The following is a 12,883-nucleotide window of genomic DNA, read 5'->3' on the forward strand; positions in this document are numbered from 1 at the left end:
GCCTCCTGCATGGTAATCAAACCCGACATACCCGTCCCGTTTAATAAACTACAGACCTCCTCATAGATGCCTAAGGTCTCTAGGTCAGCTCGTGCAAGGAAACGGGTGGAGGAGATGGGGCAACGAAGTAAGGCGGCTAACCGTGTCCGGTGAGCCTCTGAAGTAAAACGTACCGTGGGCATCTTCGGTAGAGGTGTGAGTGCGCTCTCCTCGTAGCAACAGCCTTGAAGGGCTGGAAGTGATGGCTAATCGGCTAATCGGCTAGCTCGCTGGTGTGTCCTCGGTGGCACCATACCAAGTGCGGAAAACGGGGCTCGAATCCGCAGCCCAAAGAAAGAGAAAGGCCTGGGAGTGATGGCTGGTGAAGCCTGAACCGAACTCCCGGCTGAGCTGGGTGCGGAGTGAACTGTCCCTGCAGCTGAGACAAGTAAAACTGGCGCTGCAGTGGTGACCAAGGCAGAGCTAGTGGCAACAGCAGGGGCCACTTGCTCGCTCACAGAAGAGCTGGAGGACGTGCTAGTAGAAAACAGGGAACTCGCGTCCATCCTGCAAAGTGTCAAAGGGCACAAATAAGAAGTATGCTGCTAACCGTGATTAAAACGACCGCTAACCAACATGTGACAGCAAAAAGAATAGCCCTATTAGTCGGAAAATTCGACTTCCAGCATACAAAACCAAGCAATCCCTCAAAATTTTTCGAAAAACAGCATGTAAATGGTGATGATATGATAAAACAGTGACTCCAACAGGGTGAATACAGCATGAAAACCGAAGGTGGGGACAAGTATGATTCCGGGCAGTCAAAAGTAACCATTCACAGCGCGAGATTCCTAATAATTCGAAACATGTAATGGCGATAGGGGACGGAAAGACAGTTAACAGCGGTTAAAAACAGTAACAAGTAGGCGATAACCGCAAATAACAAAGCATGGCAGCAGGACAACCGTCTAACAGTCGAAATTTCCGACTCACAGGGACCCTAATCGCGGAAATTTCGCAAAATTCGAATTAAACAAATAGAAACAGCGAGGAATTGCTAAAACATCATCAATAAGCTAATCAAGGGCAAATAAACACAATAAAATCGAAACAAGTCGACTATACATGGAATTTTCGAGCCCTAATTCAAATCACCTCATACAGATTCGAAATAATTGAAGATAAAATGCAAAGAGGTTGAATGAACACTTACTTGATGATGATTGACCTACAATTTAGCAATTGAACTCCAAACAACACGCAACAAAGGCGGATTTTCAATTGAAAAACCGCAAACCCTAATTCCTCTTAAAATCCGCAAAAACGAGCACAAAAGAAGGGGAATATAAGGGGCTATTGAAGAATCAAGTGCTAGTGATAGAATGTAGGTGGTGAATTTGATAAATTTGGGCAAGAAATGGGGATTTGGGGGAAAATCAATCGCAATAAGGGGAGTGTTTAGAGGTGAAATGAAAAAGATTAGGGAAATAAAGAGTTTAAGAAAGAAAAACTCCCGTGTCCCTGTTCATTCCACTCGATCGAGTGGTTTTAATCACTCGATCGAGGACTTTTTGATGTCCCTTTGCTCGATCGAGTAAGACGCCTCTCGATCGACCTGTTTCCTTTTGGTCTTCCTCGATCGAGTAACCAGCAAGCTCGATCGACCCAATAGCCATTCGATCGAGTACAAAAGTACTCGATCGAGGACTTCCTCGTGTGAATTCCCTTGAAATTCCGTCTTTACTCCCTCGAAATGCGTGCATTTCCCCAAACCTGCATAAAACACGTCCCAAAATACCAAATATGCAGCAAAATAGTCTATAGTCTCAGTCTAAGATAAAGAAAGTCTAACTAATTGTCCTAATAAAAACGTATTAAATAATTAAATTCAAAAGAAATTCAAACCAAAAATCTATTACAATTTGTTACACGGGGCATTTCCCCGTTTAATTCCCATCAGCTGTCAGTAACCCCTTCGTGGGCTTCTGACTGGAAGACGTCATTTCAGCGATACTGACCGTCCTCTTTGACTTCCACGAGCTTGAATTTCTAAGAGGAGGAGGAACATAATTACAATCTATGTAGGTTCGAACTGCCTTCGTTCTCGCTCCTCTGTCATCTTCTTTCGCATCCTTTGCTCCAGATTGATTGATACTGGTTGCACCCCGTCCCTTGACAGCTCCTTTCTTGCCTTTATCTGTACCTACGAAGGAAAACAACGAATTCTCCTCCTTTTTGCTCTCAGTATGAGGCGGAGGGTCAGCAATAATAGCAATATTCTCCAAAATTGGAGTGTCAATAATAGGGTCAACAGAAGAGAGGGCATTGCAAGGCTGAGCTTGCATGGGAGCCCTTCGGAACTTGGACTGATGAAAGGTCAGCTCCTCATCCCCTACCTGGAAGGTCAAAGTCTTCCCTCCGACATCTATCACTGCACGAGCAGTGGACAAAAATGGTCTCCCTAAAATGATAGGGGTGTGCACATCTTCGGGGATATCTAGGACGACAAAGTCAACGGGAATAAAGAACTTCCCGATCCTAACAGGTACGTCTTCCGCTACACCTAGTGGCCGTGATAGACTACGGTCGGCCATCTGGACAGTCATATTGGTGCAACTCAGCTTGGTCACACCAAGTCTCTTAGCTAGAGACAAAGGTAAAACACTTACGCTAGCGCCTAAATCGCATAGCGCATTATCAATCAACTGCATTCCTATGTGACAAGGGATCGAAAAACTACCCGGGTCTGATTGCTTGAGTGGTAGCTTATTTTGAGACAGGGTTGACCCCATCTCAGTCAAAGCTACAGTCTCATTATCATTTATGGTCCTCTTACGTGCTAAAATATCCTTCATAAATCGTAAATAAGAGGGTACCTTGGTAAGCAACTCAGTGAACGGCACGGAAACTTCCAAACTCTTCAGCAGCTCAACAAATTTGCTAAACTGTTGATTAATCTTGGTATTCTGCAGCCGCCTCGGGAAGGGAACCGTAATTGGAATCTCAAGTCCCTTGTTTCCCGCCTCCAAAGTGTCTTCCGGCGCAAGTTCGGTGTCCTTTGGGCGCTTCTTACCTCTCGAACGAGGCCTTTCTGGTAATTCATCGCTTAAACGAGCACTAGCAGGCTCTCGAATAAGCTTCCCGTCAACAATATCAGTCGATCGAGCAATGTGTCCACTCGATCGACTGTTTCTTCATCAACTTGATCGATCGAGCAACGGTCCCCCTCGATCGACCTTCTTGACTTCGATTCACTCGATCGAGCAGAGTGACTACTCGATCGAGGGCTTTCCTCACCAATTCCACTCGATCGAATCTGTTTTTTGACACGGACTTGATCGATCGAGTAATCGCTTGTCGTGAGTCCCTTTTTCTTAACAGACACTGTTCATTATCGATTCTGACTTCTTGTCCGATTTCGTCATTTCTGGTCCTTCATAAGAACGACCGCTTCTCAACTCTATCAAATGTACCGTCTCATTTGGGTTCTTGTCATTTTGAGTCGGTAAATGACCGGGCTTCCTCGAAGATTGATTTTCAGCCAACTGCGCAACTTGAGTTTCAAGTGCCTTGAATGCCGTGTCCTTTTGTTGTAACTGCTTTGCAATGGACTGCATCATGGTCTTTAGCTCACTTATCTCACTCACCCCACTAGATGACGAAGCACCTTGGTTAGGAGGGTTGAAAGACGGAGGCTTCGATAGCCTTGTTTTCGGTGTGGCGGAATGTAAGGTCACGCTGCTGATTTGGAGGAGCGGTGGGGTTAAGCACGTTGTTCTGATTACTCCACCTCAAATTGGGGTGGATATTCGGCTCATATTGAGCGTTGTTTTGCCTGTAATGTTGGAAGGCAGCACATTGCTCATAAGGACTAGGACAGAAATCAGAGACATGTCCGTCTACCCCACACCTCGCATGCACGAAAGGACCGTCTCGTCATAGCATTAACCTGGTACATCCCTCGGCTTGAAAGCTCCCCCTAGTTCATACTTGTCGAACCTAGCAGTAAGGGCTTCTAATGCAGCCCACCGAAGAGGATTCAGCACTCTCCTTTGGTTTCCCCTTGAATTCCCGTATTGACCCTATGAGTGGATAAATCATCTATGATTTTCCACCCTTCGTCGCCCCAAATTGTCAGAAAATCGACCGTTGGCTGCCGCATCTAGTATAGCTCTCTGATCATCATATAAACCATTGTAAAAATGGTTACATAGACTCCACTTCTCGAAACCGTGGTGCGGTATGGTTCGCACTAGTTTCTTAAAACGAAGCCACGCCTCATGGAAATTCTCGTCGGGCCCTTGTTTGAAGCTAGTTATCTGAGCTCTGATGGCTATGGTTCTCGAAGCAGAGAAATACTTCTTATAAAACGCTAATGCTAGCGAATTCCAATCTGTTATGCCGTGAGCAGCTCGGTCCAAATCCCTGTACCACTCCCTTGCAAAGATCGCGGAGTGAGAAAATAAACATTGTTTCTTTGATTTGATCGTTTGTCACACCGGTGGGAGGAGGTATGGAGCAAAGAGAATCAATGAAAGTCTCCATGTCCGAGCCGCATCTTCCTTCGCAGCTCCCGAACTGGTTTTTCTCTACCATGCTGATGTAAGAAGGCTTCGGTTCGAACTTCCTAGCATCTCCAGGCAGTTCGAACCCTTTATAAAGATTGTCAGCTGTAGGCTCGGAGTGACTAGCAATGGTTGCTTCCTCGGCCATTTCTGGTAATTCTGGAAAAGTGATAGACTCAAGTGATGAATTGGAAACCGGAGAAGACGGTGGATTGTCTTGAAAAGCTCGTTCTCGTAAAAAGCGCCGCGAGAACCGGGCTCTTCCTCTTCTGTTGCTCTTGAAATAGTCTCCTTTTTACGTGCAGAGACCTCTCAATCTCGGGATCAAAAGGTAGTAGTGGACCACCTTGCGACCTGCGCATAAGACGAAACTACAAACAAGATATGAGAACGGTTTAAGGAACGATGTTCCTTAAACCAAAAGAAGAATTAAAAATAAAAACAGCTAGTAATTGGAACAATTGCCTCCCAAGAAACGGCGCCAAAATTTGACACGTCTGTCGCGTACTGTCAAAAATAAAACCTAACGGTCTCAACTAAAAATGTAGTAGAGGCAGTCGAGTATCGAATCCACGGGGAGGAATGCAACTACTGACTATCTATTTCTAATTCTAAGGTAACAATTGGGGTTGATTAATTGTTGGTTCTAAACTACGGAGTTGAAAGGAAGAGAAATAAGGCAAGAGCAGTAAAGCAAGAGGAATGATTTAAAACTATCAATAAGAGGGAGACATGTCGGGAATTTGGTTCACTACGGTAGTACAACAACTTAGCAGTAAATGACTCAGACGAACTAATGCGAGACGGATATTAGAAGGTCCTTTCGGTCCACTTCCCACCCTAAAATACCGCTAACTTAACTTTCGTCCTCATTAGGGTAGTCTACTGTTTATAGCAGGCCTATTTAATCCAATCTTTCGATCCAGGGTTAATTGTAGCCAGATTAATGGGTGACATAGAAGCGTGCACTCAACTAGGTCGAGAATTACAGTTATATTGCTATAGTGACAGAGTCTCTTAAATCGGTTCGTCTAATTCATTTACTACGTCGTCATTATCCTACCGCAGATCCCCTAATCCCAACATGAAGGGGTTTAGCTACTCATATTCGTAATAAAACTAACAGCATGTAAAATTCCAGCAGATGACATAATGAAATGATAATAAAATTTGCTAATAGAAATTAGGGCAGAAAGAGACAATAACATAAAACAAGAATTAAACAACAAGGAAGGTTAATTATTATTAGAAGGGAAAGAGAATTACAATCCAGCAATTTCCGGCGTAAAGAACGAAATCCGAGCAAGGAATTCCAACGTCGGAAGTAACAGTGTCTAATGTAGAAGAGAGTAAAAGCTAGATAAAAAGAATACTCAATGAAAAGAGAAAATAAAAGATAGTTCCAAGATAACTAATAACCTAGTTAAACATAGGTTATATAGCCGAAAAGCCTAAGTGTTTATGCGGAATATACTAAAACACGGACTAATTAAAGCCCACAGACGAAATCCTCTCGATCGAGTAGGCAAAACCACTCGATCGACCAGTATCTCAGCAGGAACTCCTCGATCGAACAGCAGGGTTCTCGATCGAGGACTTGATCAAAGGCAGCTTACTCGATCGAGTAAGGAACAGCTCGATCGAGGACTTGGGAAGCTTAGGGACCATTCGATCATCCCATAAACTGCTCGATAGACCACTTGGTGACTCGATAGACCACTTGGGTCTTCAATTCAGCTCACGTCTTCACCCAAATGCTTCGTAATGCGTGCAACGACACTTCAAGTGCAGCATCTCACTCTGGGACAATCCCGTCTCCTCTAAATGCATGCAAAAAGGACGAAATGGAGCATGGTTCCGCTACTTCCGCGATTATCCCTACAAAAAGGACAAAATACACCAAAGTAGCCAATTCGGGGCAAAATACTATAAAAACAGTATATAAATGCATGGAAATACGTGCTGAAATAGGCCAAAAAGACTATACATTAGGCATGTATCAGTGAATTTGGTGGTTATTAATGGTGTTTATGGAATTATGGATGAATTATTGTGGTGTGAAATTGAATAATTATGGTGGAGAAATGATAAGAAAAGGAAGACAGACAGTTTGGGAGACAGACTCAAAAAATAGAGTGTTGTAAGAAGAAAAAAGGAAAATTTTGAGGGAAAAATAAGAAGTGCTTTGTGAGGAGAAAGGTGAAGATGACAATGGAGTTATATAGTACACTGTTAGTGATAGTGGGTTAACGGCGTTATAACAGAAAAAAAGAAAAGGGTAGATGGTGCACTTAAATGAAAGTTCGGGGGTACCATGTGCACAAACTTAAACGCAGGGGTACCACGTGAATTAAGCCAAACCTCAGGGGCACCACGTGAATTATCCCAAAGAAATTTGAGGGAGTATTTTTTAGGACGATTTTGCCCTTCTACTTTTCTTTATTAACCTTGTGTTTGTTTGATGTTTAACATCTCATTCATTCCCTTCCCTTCCATTCTTCATCTTTCTCTCATATTTTTCCTAAATTGATTTCTTCCATTGTTTTCCTTCTTCATCCTTCTTCATCCCCTAAACCCTATAACCCCAGAAATTTCAAACCCAAACTCAGAAATACAAACCCATAAATGCATAACTATACAATTAAAACCCAGAAATGCATAACTTAATTTAATGGCAACTTATTTTAAACACAAAAATTGAAAACCTATAAATTAGGATGGGCGAAATTAACCTAACTAATTCAATGGGTAGCAATTATAAAGTCGCAAATTAGGATAAACAACATTGAATAATTTCATAGCAATGATTGACAATGAATTTAACGACATTATCAAAGCAACAGAAATCAAAAAATAACCAACAAACAAATTTCAAAGAAGGTATAAAAGGGCAACTTACAGATGATTAGTAAAGTGATTGATGGTGACAGATGATCAATATATCAATAATTAAGATTTAATTGGGATTTATGCGAAAATTTGGGGGAATTTGAAAGGGGAAGATTTTGGGGAAAAATTGGGATGAAATTAGGGTAAAAACTGAAATGGGGAAGTGAAATGTAGAGTCACAGGTTATTCAAAGTTAGAAATACGCAGGGGCAATTTGTCATTTCACATAGTTTTTCGCCTGAAAATGGGTTGAGGTGCAATTTCTAACCTGAGCTATTAACTTGGGTGTAAATTAAAAAAAAAAATTGACGTGAGAGTAAATGTAAAAAAGTGAATTTGACGTGGGTGTAATTGATAATTAATTTACTCTAAAATGAGTAAGGGTGTTATTTTAAAACCGGGTGAAAGTTTAATGAAAAGGGGATGTTTAATGGCCCTAAAAAAAGGGGGTGTTTAATTCATTGCTACTCATCTAAATATCGATTTAGATATAGGAAGCCAAACTCAAAGAAGAAGAAAAAAAATTCCAATGCTAACGGTTATTTTTACTTGTGATGAAAAGGTACATGGTATCTCTCATAGAGTCATAGGTCACAACCACCTTTCCTTTTTTTACATTATTTTAATCGATTATGAGACTGATGGGGCATATTCTGCACCCGCTGACCAAGTCAACATATTGAGCAAGGTCAAAGATATCCACAGCAAGTCAACGACTTAGACAGCCTAACCGACGCACCCTGTCGGCCTGTCTCTTGGGTCCCGGCCGGGGCAACTAGCCAGCCGGGGCACACATCCGCGAACTCATATCCAAGACCCCTCGGCGGCGAGTCAACATGGCCCGCCGGCCTGCCATGGGCCCCTCGGCCGAGGGTAAACAAGTCTTTCCACCTGCTAGCCACTTGGCCACTTGGCCACTACGTGACAAAAGGTGAAAGTCTATAAATACTCCTCAACTCTCATTGAGGAGGAGATCCACAATTTAACCTAAGAATCACTATTCATCTGGTAATATCTTCCTTATCTCTCTACAATATATACTTCGCCAAGTAACAACAACTTCTCTCTCTAAGTTTACTGACTTGAGCGTCGGAGTGAGTACGCTCGGTCCAAGGCCGAGCCCTCAGTTTGTTCATTGTTTCAGGAGACCGCAAGGAGGATTCAACCAAAGACGTCATTCTACAAGCACGGGTGGTAACAAATAACTGCTCCGGAATTACACCCGGAATAATTGGCGCCGTCTGTGGGGAAACGATACTAAAAGCTAGTCACATTCATTCCCAAACAAAAAAAAAAAAAAAAAAAAAAACCTCCAAAAAAGCTAAGAAGATGTCAAAACAACAAGAGGTATTCGTAACTGACGAAACCGAATTCTGCCAAGATGATACCGTCCACAATTCTGGAGTTGCGCAGCCCTCCACCGGCCAGGTAATTCAACCGGAGTACGGGATGCCACTAATACCAGATACGCCGCTGCCCGCCAACTGGCCCTGTCAAGACGCCGGGGGAGCCCAGAATGCTAGTGGTAGACCTGAGTCCTTCCCGCACTCGCGGGAGGACGGCGTCGCCGTAGCATCGACGAGGCATTCCCCAGAGGAGTGAAAGAAGTCCGACTCGCCAGAGTCGGAGAAGGAGTCCGACTCACCAGAGTCGGAGAAGAAGCCCGACTCACCAGAGTCGGAGAAGAAGCCCTTCCCGCCACGGGGAGAGGAGCCGGACTAGGGATGTGAGGAGCCGATCGCCGCATGTCGTTCGACACGTGGTTAGACAGCCCTTCAGCGCCTACGTCCTAGATACCCCAGTGCCGACCAAGCTGAAATTGCCACCCATAGCATACAAAGGAGAGGGCGATCCGACCGACCACACCGAGGCTTTCGAGTCTTACATGTCGGTTTGGGAGCAACCTGATGAGGTTTGGTGCCGAGTCTTCCCAACGACACTGCATGGGATGGCAGAAAGTTGGTACAAGGGGCTACCCGATGGGTCGGTATACTGTTACGCCGACCAAAGGGACACGTTTTTAGCCCAATATTCTTGCAACAAGAGGAGGGTCGAGACATCAGACCTCCTTACTATCAGACGAGTCTCTCCGAAGTTATGTGAAGAGGTTCGACGCCAAGGTTCAGCAGATTCGTGAGCTGAACAGCGAACTGGAGGCCTTCGCGCTGATGAAAGGCCTCCCAAGAGGGGACCTAAAGAATGAACTCATCAAGTGCGGCGGCCTGAACCTGGAGTCCGCCAGGAAGATGGCCGATCAAGCCATAAAAGTGGAGGACTATCACAAAACCTGGGTAGGCCCCAGCGAGGCCGAGCACTCAGAAAGAAAAAGCCGCCGGGAGGACAACCCGGATGAAAGACGCCGTAACAATAATAGGTCACGGTGTGACAGGTCCACCAGGAAACAGAACTCGGCTAACGCCGGGAGGAGTTCGGGAACGAACCGCCAGAAGCGGTACAATGATCACACCCCCCTGGTCGTGTCTGCCGCCGAGGTCTTCGCCCTGAGCAAGAACGAGGGTTAGAAGTGGGAGAGGCCTCCCAGGCCGAGGAGTGACGGTGACACGAGCCAGTACTGTGAGTACCACGGCCACACCGGTCACCTTACTGACAACTGCCGGCATCTGAAGAATGCCATTGAGGAACTCATCCGGAAGGGGAGCCTCGGCAAGTATGTTGACAAAGGCCAAAAAACTGATGCCGGCGGTTCAAATAAGAAATCCGTCTTCGAACGGATAGGAGTAATCCATCTTGTCATCGGGCGCAACGAGAACGGTGGGTCCGCTCATGGGCACAAACGGCACCTGAACGAGCTGTATCAGGCCATCAACTTTGTGCCCAACACAGCGACTCCCGCTTCCAACATCCCCGATATAACTATTGGGAAGAAGGACTACGAGAGAGTCATCGCCCCTCACAGCGACCCACTCGTAGTCCACTTGGACATAGCCAACCATCTGGTGAAGAGGTGCCTGATTGACACAGGCGCTTACACAAACATTATGTACAGCGAATGCTTTCTCAACCTTGGTCTGAAGGTTGAAGACTTGAGCCCCGGCACCAATCCGTTGTACTGACTTTTTTCGGGGCCTACTGGTACCCCTTGGGTCAATCAGGCTGCCGGTGAGGTTCGGCGAGGGAAGTGCGGCCAAGAATGTTATGTCTGAGTTCGTGGTCATTGACGGCTCGTCTGCCTACAACGTTCTTATAGGCCGAGTCACCTTGAGCGAGGCCGATGCAGTAATGTCCATCCGGGCTCTGACATTGATGTATGTCTCGGACCGGGGGGAAGCGCATAAGCTCGTCTCAAAGAACGAAAAGGACGAAGTGGTCAATGTCCAAGTGTCCGCCAGAGGGTGCAACATGCAATCCTTCAAAGTGGCGAAGAAGTCAGAGAAGGGGAAGAGCCCATCCTTGCAACAGGAGGGCGAACGCATGGATACCACCGTCGGCATGGTCGAAGGAGCGGAGACCGAAGAGGTGGAGATTGACCCAGGCCGCACCGTAACTATCGGTGTTAACCTGGAGCCAAAATTCAGAGCCGCCCTCCTAGATCTGCTGAGGGAGAACAAAGACGTCTTCGCCTACTCAGCGGCCGAGATGCCAGGCGTGAGCCGGGAGGTAATTGTTCACAAGCTAAACGTACTCCCCACCGCTCGCCCTATCAAGCAAAGGATGAGGAACTCCTCAGCCGAGAAGGGCGAGGCCATCAAAGCCGAGGTAGATAAATTACTAGCGGCGGGCTTTATCATGCCTTGTACCTATCCTGAGTGGTTAGCTAATGTTGTAATGGTGAGGAAATCATCGGGGGCATGGAGGATGTGCGTGGATTTTACCAATCTTAATAAAGCATGCCCCATAGATTGTTATCCCTTGCCTCGAATAGATAGTTTAATCGACGCGACGGCAGGCTACACTATGCTGAGCCTGCTGGACGCCTTCTCAGGGTATCATCAAGTGTTCATGGCCGAGGAAGACATGCCTAAATGCGCATTCATCACTGCTAACGGCACATACATGTACAAAATGATGTCGTTTGGTTTAAAGAACGCCGGTGCAACTTACACAAGACTGGTGGACAAAGTGTTCCAAAATAAAAAAGGGCGAAACATTGAGGCTTACGTCGACGATGCTATTGTAAAAAGCAAGTCCGACAGCGAGCACTTAGCCGATTTACACGAGACATTTTGTTCACTAAGGAAATACAAGATGAAGCTCAACCCAATGAAATGCAACTTCGGTGTCCAGGCAGGTAAGTTCCTCGGCGTACTTGTCAGCGCCAGGGGAATTGATGCCAATCCAGACAAAGTCCAGGCAATCCTAGACCTGCCGGAGCCGAGGAATCGAAAAGAGGTTATGATGCTGACCGGGAGGATGGCGGCTCTATCCCGTTTCATCTCTCGGTCAGCCGACAAGAGCACCCCATTCTTCAAGGTGTTGAAGGGGAATAAAGACTTCGGCTGGGGGGAGGGAGCGAGCACGCCTTTCAAACAACCGAAAGCTCATCTTCGACTCTCCCAACCCCGTCTGTGCCGATCTTTGGGGGAGACGCTATATATGTACATAGCAGTTACCTCAGCCACGGTCAGTGCCGTGATCGTCAGAGAGGAGGACAAGCAGCAGCACCCAATCTACTTTGTCAGCCATACATTGTTGCCCGCCGAGAGAAATTACCCGCTGATACCCCGTGACGGTCCTAACCGACCAGCCGTTGGAGAAAGCATTGGAAAAATTTGAGCAATCCGGCAGGCTCATCAAATGGGCAGTAGAGCTATCCGGCTTCGGCATTCAGTACAAGCCGAGGCCCTCGATAAAGGGACAGGCACTGGCAGAATTCCTGGCCGAGTGCACATACCAAGAAGAGCAAAACCCCGGAGTATGGGAGGTATACACCGACGGGTCCTCCACGACGAACAGCTCAGGAGCCGGCATACTCATCACCAGCCGTAACGGTGACGAGTTTGAGTACGCCTTGAAATTTACCTTCTCGCCCTCAAACAACGACTCCGAATACGAGGCGGTGATAACCGGAGTCGAGCTAGCTAGGGCTGCAGGGGCGGAGCACATCATTGTGAAAACAGATTCACTTTTAGTGGCTAATCAAATCAGAGGAGAGTACGAGACTCGAGACGACGGAATGGTAAGATACCTGGAAAGGGTAAAAGCTGACACCTCAAAGTTGAAATCTTTTCAGATACAATGCATTCCTGTGTCCGAGAACAACCAAGCCGACGCTCTCTCAAAGCTTGCCGTTCAACCATCAAGAATGTCACCGAACCGTTTGGTGGACATCGGGAATGCCAAGAGCATTACTGAGGCCGTCGGCATGGTGGGTAACATAGAGACCGAGACGACGTGGATGACTCCGATAATGAAATACAAATTGACAAATGAACTACCGGAGGACCGCAGTCTCTCGCAGAAGATAAAGAGGATCGCAGCAAGGTACTTAG

Source organism: Silene latifolia, chromosome 9 (genome assembly GCF_048544455.1).
Source record: "Silene latifolia isolate original U9 population chromosome 9, ASM4854445v1, whole genome shotgun sequence".
NCBI lineage: Eukaryota > Viridiplantae > Streptophyta > Magnoliopsida > Caryophyllales > Caryophyllaceae > Silene > Silene latifolia.